This window comes from Salminus brasiliensis, chromosome 11, assembly GCF_030463535.1.
Source record: "Salminus brasiliensis chromosome 11, fSalBra1.hap2, whole genome shotgun sequence".
Taxonomy (NCBI): domain Eukaryota; kingdom Metazoa; phylum Chordata; class Actinopteri; order Characiformes; family Bryconidae; genus Salminus; species Salminus brasiliensis.
The window spans coordinates 36893916-36901415 of record NC_132888.1 but is presented as its reverse complement, the minus strand read 5'-3'; positions in this window follow the sequence as shown (position 1 = coordinate 36901415).

Sequence of the window (7500 nt, the reverse complement as noted above, 5' to 3'; positions counted from 1 at the left end):
GTACTATAGCTCAGTATTGTAGAGTACTGTAGATCAGTATTGTAGAGTACTGTAGATCAGTATTGTAGAGTACTATAGCTCAGTATTGTAGAGTATTGTAGATCAGTATTGTAGAGTACTATAGCTCAGTATTGTAGAGTATTGTAGATCAGTATTGTAGAGTACTGTAGATCAGTACTGTAGAGTACTATAGCTCAGTATTGTAGAGTATTGTAGATCAGTATTGTAGAGTACTATAGCTCAGTATTGTAGAGTACTGTAGATCAGTATTGTAGAGTACTGTAGCTCAGTCCTGTAGAGTACTGTAGATCAGTATTGTAGAGTACTATAGATCAGTATTGTAGAGTACTGTAGATCAGTATTGTAGAGTACTATAGATCAGTATTGTAGAGTATTATAGCTCAGTATTGTAGAGTACTGTAGCTCAGTATTGTAGAGTACTATAGCTCAGTATTGTAGAGTACTGTAGCTCAGTATTGTAGAGTACTAAAGATCAGTATTGTAGAGTACTGTAGATCAGTATTGTAGAGTACTATAGCTCAGTATTGTAGAGTACTATATATCAGTATTGTAGAGTACTGTAGATCTGTATTGTAGAGTACTATAGATCAGTATTGTAGAGTACTGTAGCTCAGTATTGTAGAGTACTGTAGCTCAGTATTGTAGAGTACTATAGATCAGTATTGTAGAGTACTATAGCTCAGTATTGTAGAGTACTGTAGCTCAGTATTGTAAAGTACTATAGCTCAGTGTTGTAGAGTACTGTAGCTCAGTATTGTAGAGTACTATAGCTCAGTATTGTAGAGTACTGTAGCTCAGTACTGTAGCTCAGTATTATAGCTCAGTATTGTAGAGTACTGTAGCTCAGTATTGTAGAGTACTGTAGATCAGTATTGTATAGTACTATAGCTCAGTATTGTAGAGTACTGTAGATCAGTATTGTAGAGTACTGTAGCTCAGTATTGTAGAGTACTGTAGATCAGTATTGTAGAGTACTGTAGATCAGTATTGTAGAGTGCTATAGCTCAGTATTGTAGAGTACTGTAGATCAGTATTGTAGAGTACTGTAGATCAGTATTGTAGAGTACTATAGCTCAGTATTGTAGAGTACTGTAGCTCAGTATTGTAGAGTACTGTAGATCGGTATTGTAGAGTACTGTAGCTCAATATTGTAGAGTACTGTAGCTCAGTATTGTAGAGTACTATAGCTCAGTATTGTAGAGTACTATATATCAGTATTGTAGAGTACTGTAGATCAGTATTGTAGAGTACTATAGATCAGTATTGTAGAGTACTGTAGATCAGTATTGTAGAGTACTATAGATCAGTATTGTAGAGTATTGTAGATCGGTATTGTAGAGTACTGTAGATCAGTATTGTAGAGTATTGTAGATCAGTATTGTAGAGTACTGTAGATCAGTATTGTAGAGTACTGTAGATCAGTATTGTAGAGTACTATAGATCAGTATTGTAGAGTACTGTAGATCAGTATTGTAGAGTACTATAGATCAGTATTGTAGAGTACTGTAGCTCAGTATTGTAGAGTACTATAGATCAGTATTGTAGAGTACTGTAGCTCAGTATTGTAGAGTACTGTAGATCAGTATTGTAGAGTACTGTAGCTCAGTATTGTAGAGTATTGTAGATCAGTATTGTAGAGTACTGTAGCTCAGTATTGTAGAGTATTGTAGATCAGTATTGTAGAGTACTGTAGATCAGTATTGTAGAGTATTGTAGATCAGTATTGTAGAGTACTGTAGATCAGTATTGTAGAGTATTGTAGATCAGTATTGTAGAGTACTGTAGATCAGTATTGTAGAGTACTGTAGCTCATTATTGTAGAGTATTGTAGATCAGTATTGTAGAGTACTGTAGATCAGTATTGTAGAGTATTGTAGATCAGTATTGTAGAGTACTGTAGATCAGTATTGTAGAGTATTGTAGATCAGTATTGTAGAGTACTGTAGCTCATTATTGTAGAGTATTGTAGATCAGTATTGTAGAGTATTGTAGATCAGTATTGTAGAGTACTGTAGATCAGTATTGTAGAGTACTGTAGATCAGTATTGTAGAGTATTGTAGATCAGTATTGTAGAGTACTGTAGCTCATTATTGTAGAGTATTGTAGATCAGTATTGTAGAGTACTGTAGCTCAGTATTGTAGAGTATTGTAGATCAGTATTGTAGAGTACTGTAGATCAGTATTGTAGAGTACTGTAGCTCATTATTGTAGAGTACTGTAGATCAGTATTGTAGAGTACTGTAGATCAGTATTGTAGAGTATTGTAGATCAGTATTGTAGAGTACTATAGCTCAGTATTGTAGAGTACAGTAGATCAGTATTGTAGAGTACTATAGCTCAGTATTGTAGAGTACTGTAGATCAGTATTGTAGAGTACTATAGCTCAGTATTGTAGAGTACTGTAGATCTGTATTGTAGAGTACTGTAGATCAGTGTTGTAGAGTACTATAGATCAGTATTGTAGAGTACAGTAGATCAGTATTGTAGAGTACAGTAGATCAGTATTGCAGAGTACTATAGCTCAGTATTGTAGAGTACTGTAGCTCAGTATTGTAGAGTACTCTAGCTCAGTATTGCAGAGTACTATAGCTCAGTATTGTAGAGTACAGTAGATCAGTATTGTAGAGTACTGTAGCTCAGTATTGTAGAGTACAGTAGATCAGTATTGTAGAGTATTGTAGATCAGTATTGTAGAGTACAGTAGATCAGTATTGTAGAGTATTGTAGATCAGTATTGTAGAGTATTGTAGATCAGTATTGTAGAGTACTATAGCTCAGTATTGTAGAGTATTGTAGATCAGTATTGTAGAGTACTATAGCTCAGTATTGTAGAGTACTGTTGATCAGTATTGTAGAGTACTGTAGATCAGTATTGTAGAGTACTGTTGATCAGTATTGTAGAGTACTGTAGATCAGTATTGTAGAGTACAGTAGATCAGTATTGTAGAGTACTGTAGCTCAGTATTGTAGAGTACTGTAGATCAGTATTGTAGAGTACTGTAGATCAGTATTGTAGAGTATTGTAGATCAGTATTGTAGAGTACTGTTGATCAGTATTGTAGAGTACTGTTGATCAGTATTGTAGAGTACTATAGCTCAGTATTGTAGAGTACTGTAGATCAGTATTGTAGAGTACTGTAGATCAGTATTGTAGAGTATTGTAGATCAGTATTGTAGAGTACTGTTGATCAGTATTGTAGAGTACTGTAGATCAGTATTGTAGAGTACTGTTGATCAGTATTGTAGAGTACTATAGCTCAGTATTGTAGAGTACTGTAGATCAGTATTGTAGAGTACTATAGCTCAGTATTGTAGAGTACTGTAGCTCAGTATTGTAGAGTAGTGTAGCTCAGTATTGTAGAGTACTATAGCTCAGTATTGTAGAGTACTGTAGATCAGTATTGTAGAGTACTATAGCTCAGTATTGTAGAGTACTATAGCTCAGTATTGTAGAGTACTGTAGATCAGTATTGTAGAGTACTATAGCTCAGTATTGTAGAGTACTATAGCTCAGTATTGTAGAGTACTGTAGATCAGTATTGTAGAGTACTGTAGATCAGTATTGTAGAGTACTGTAGATCAGTATTGTAGAGTACTGTAGCTCAGTCCTGTAGAGTACTGTAGATCAGTATTGTAGAGTACTATAGCTCAGTATTGTAGAGTACTGTAGATCAGTATTGTAGAGTACTATAGCTCAGTATTGTAGAGTACTGTAGCTCAGTATTGTAGAGTACTGTAGATCAGTATTGTAGAGTACTGTAGCTCAGTATTGTAGAGTAGTGTAGCTCAGTATTGTAGAGTACTGTAGATCAGTATTGTAGAGTACTGTAGCTCAGTCCTGTAGAGTACTGTAGATCAGTATTGTAGAGTACTGTAGATCAGTATTGTAGAGTACTATAGCTCAGTATTGTAGAGTACTGTAGATCAGTATTGTAGAGTACTGTAGATCAGTATTGTAGAGTACTGTAGCTCAGTATTGTAGAGTACTATAGCTCAGTATTGTAGAGTACTGTAGCTCAGTATTGTAGAGTACTGTAGATCAGTATTGTAGAGTACTATAGCTCAGTATTGTAGAGTACTATAGCTCAGTATTGTAGAGTACTGTAGCTCAGTATTGTAGAGTATTGTAGATCAGTATTGTAGAGTACTGTAGCTCAGTCCTGTAGAGTACTGTAGATCAGTATTGTAGAGTACTATAGCTCAGTATTGTAGAGTACTGTAGATCAGTATTGTAGAGTACTGTAGATCAGTATTGTAGAGTACTGTAGCTCAGTATTGTAGAGTACTATAGCTCAGTATTGTAGAGTACTGTAGATCAGTATTGTAGAGTACTGTTGATCAGTATTGTAGAGTACTGTTGATCAGTATTGTAGAGTACTATAGCTCAGTATTGTAGAGTACTATAGCTCAGTATTGTAGAGTACTGTAGCTCAGTATTGTAGAGTATTGTAGATCAGTATTGTAGAGTACTGTAGCTCAGTCCTGTAGAGTACTGTAGATCAGTATTGTAGAGTACTATAGCTCAGTATTGTAGAGTACTGTAGATCAGTGTTGTAGAGTACTATAGATCAGTATTGTAGAGTACAGTAGATCAGTATTGTAGAGTACTGTAGATCAGTGTTGTAGAGTACTATAGATCAGTATTGTAGAGTACAGTAGATCAGTATTGTAGAGTACAGTAGATCAGTATTGCAGAGTACTATAGCTCAGTATTGTAGAGTACTGTAGCTCAGTATTGTAGAGTACTGTAGCTCAGTATTGCAGAGTACTATAGCTCAGTATTGTAGAGTACAGTAGATCAGTATTGTAGAGTACTGTAGCTCAGTATTGTAGAGTACAGTAGATCAGTATTGTAGAGTATTGTAGATCAGTATTGTAGAGTACAGTAGATCAGTATTGTAGAGTATTGTAGATCAGTATTGTAGAGTATTGTAGATCAGTATTGTAGAGTACTATAGCTCAGTATTGTAGAGTATTGTAGATCAGTATTGTAGAGTACTATAGCTCAGTATTGTAGAGTACTGTTGATCAGTATTGTAGAGTACTGTAGATCAGTATTGTAGAGTACTGTTGATCAGTATTGTAGAGTACTGTAGATCAGTATTGTAGAGTACAGTAGATCAGTATTGTAGAGTACTGTAGATCAGTATTGTAGAGTACTGTAGATCAGTATTGTAGAGTATTGTAGATCAGTATTGTAGAGTACTGTTGATCAGTATTGTAGAGTACTGTTGATCAGTATTGTAGAGTACTATAGCTCAGTATTGTAGAGTACTGTAGATCAGTATTGTAGAGTACTGTAGATCAGTATTGTAGAGTATTGTAGATCAGTATTGTAGAGTACTGTTGATCAGTATTGTAGAGTACTGTAGATCAGTATTGTAGAGTACTGTTGATCAGTATTGTAGAGTACTATAGCTCAGTATTGTAGAGTACTGTAGATCAGTATTGTAGAGTACTATAGCTCAGTATTGTAGAGTACTGTAGCTCAGTATTGTAGAGTAGTGTAGCTCAGTATTGTAGAGTACTATAGCTCAGTATTGTAGAGTACTGTAGATCAGTATTGTAGAGTACTATAGCTCAGTATTGTAGAGTACTATAGCTCAGTATTGTAGAGTACTGTAGATCAGTATTGTAGAGTACTATAGCTCAGTATTGTAGAGTACTATAGCTCAGTATTGTAGAGTACTGTAGATCAGTATTGTAGAGTACTGTAGATCAGTATTGTAGAGTACTGTAGATCAGTATTGTAGAGTACTGTAGCTCAGTCCTGTAGAGTACTGTAGATCAGTATTGTAGAGTACTATAGCTCAGTATTGTAGAGTACTGTAGATCAGTATTGTAGAGTACTATAGCTCAGTATTGTAGAGTACTGTAGCTCAGTATTGTAGAGTACTGTAGATCAGTATTGTAGAGTACTGTAGCTCAGTATTGTAGAGTAGTGTAGCTCAGTATTGTAGAGTACTGTAGATCAGTATTGTAGAGTACTGTAGATCAGTATTGTAGAGTACTGTAGCTCAGTCCTGTAGAGTACTGTAGATCAGTATTGTAGAGTACTGTAGCTCAGTCCTGTAGAGTACTGTAGATCAGTATTGTAGAGTACTATAGCTCAGTATTGTAGAGTACTGTAGATCAGTATTGTAGAGTACTGTAGATCAGTATTGTAGAGTACTGTAGCTCAGTCCTGTAGAGTACTGTAGATCAGTATTGTAGAGTACTATAGCTCAGTATTGTAGAGTACTATAGCTCAGTATTGTAGAGTACTGTAGCTCAGTATTGTAGAGTACTGTAGATCAGTATTGTAGAGTACTATAGCTCAGTATTGTAGAGTACTATAGCTCAGTATTGTAGAGTACTGTAGCTCAGTATTGTAGAGTATTGTAGATCAGTATTGTAGAGTACTGTAGCTCAGTCCTGTAGAGTACTGTAGATCAGTATTGTAGAGTACTATAGCTCAGTATTGTAGAGTACTGTAGCTCAGTATTGTAGAGTACTGTAGATCAGTATTGTAGAGTACTGTAGCTCAGTATTGTAGAGTAGTGTAGCTCAGTATTGTAGAGTACTGTAGATCAGTATTGTAGAGTACTGTAGATCAGTATTGTAGAGTACTGTAGCTCAGTCCTGTAGAGTACTGTAGATCAGTATTGTAGAGTACTGTAGCTCAGTCCTGTAGAGTACTGTAGATCAGTATTGTAGAGTACTATAGCTCAGTATTGTAGAGTACTGTAGATCAGTATTGTAGAGTACTGTAGCTCAGTATTGTAGAGTACTATAGCTCAGTATTGTAGAGTACTATAGCTCAGTATTGTAGAGTACTGTAGCTCAGTATTGTAGAGTACTGTAGATCAGTATTGTAGAGTACTATAGCTCAGTATTGTAGAGTACTATAGCTCAGTATTGTAGAGTACTGTAGCTCAGTATTGTAGAGTATTGTAGATCAGTATTGTAGAGTACTGTAGCTCAGTCCTGTAGAGTACTGTAGATCAGTATTGTAGAGTACTATAGCTCAGTATTGTAGAGTACTGTAGATCAGTGTTGTAGAGTACTATAGATCAGTATTGTAGAGTACAGTAGATCAGTATTGTAGAGTACTGTAGATCAGTGTTGTAGAGTACTATAGATCAGTGTTGTAGAGTACAGTAGATCAGTATTGTAGAGTACAGTAGATCAGTATTGCAGAGTACTATAGCTCAGTATTGTAGAGTACTGTAGCTCAGTATTGTAGAGTACTGTAGCTCAGTATTGCAGAGTACTATAGCTCAGTATTGTAGAGTACAGTAGATCAGTATTGTAGAGTACTGTAGCTCAGTATTGTAGAGTACAGTAGATCAGTATTGTAGAGTATTGTAGATCAGTATTGTAGAGTACAGTAGATCAGTATTGTAGAGTATTGTAGATCAGTATTGTAGAGTATTGTAGATCAGTATTGTAGAGTACTATAGCTCAGTATTGTAGAGTATTGTAGATCAGTATTGTAG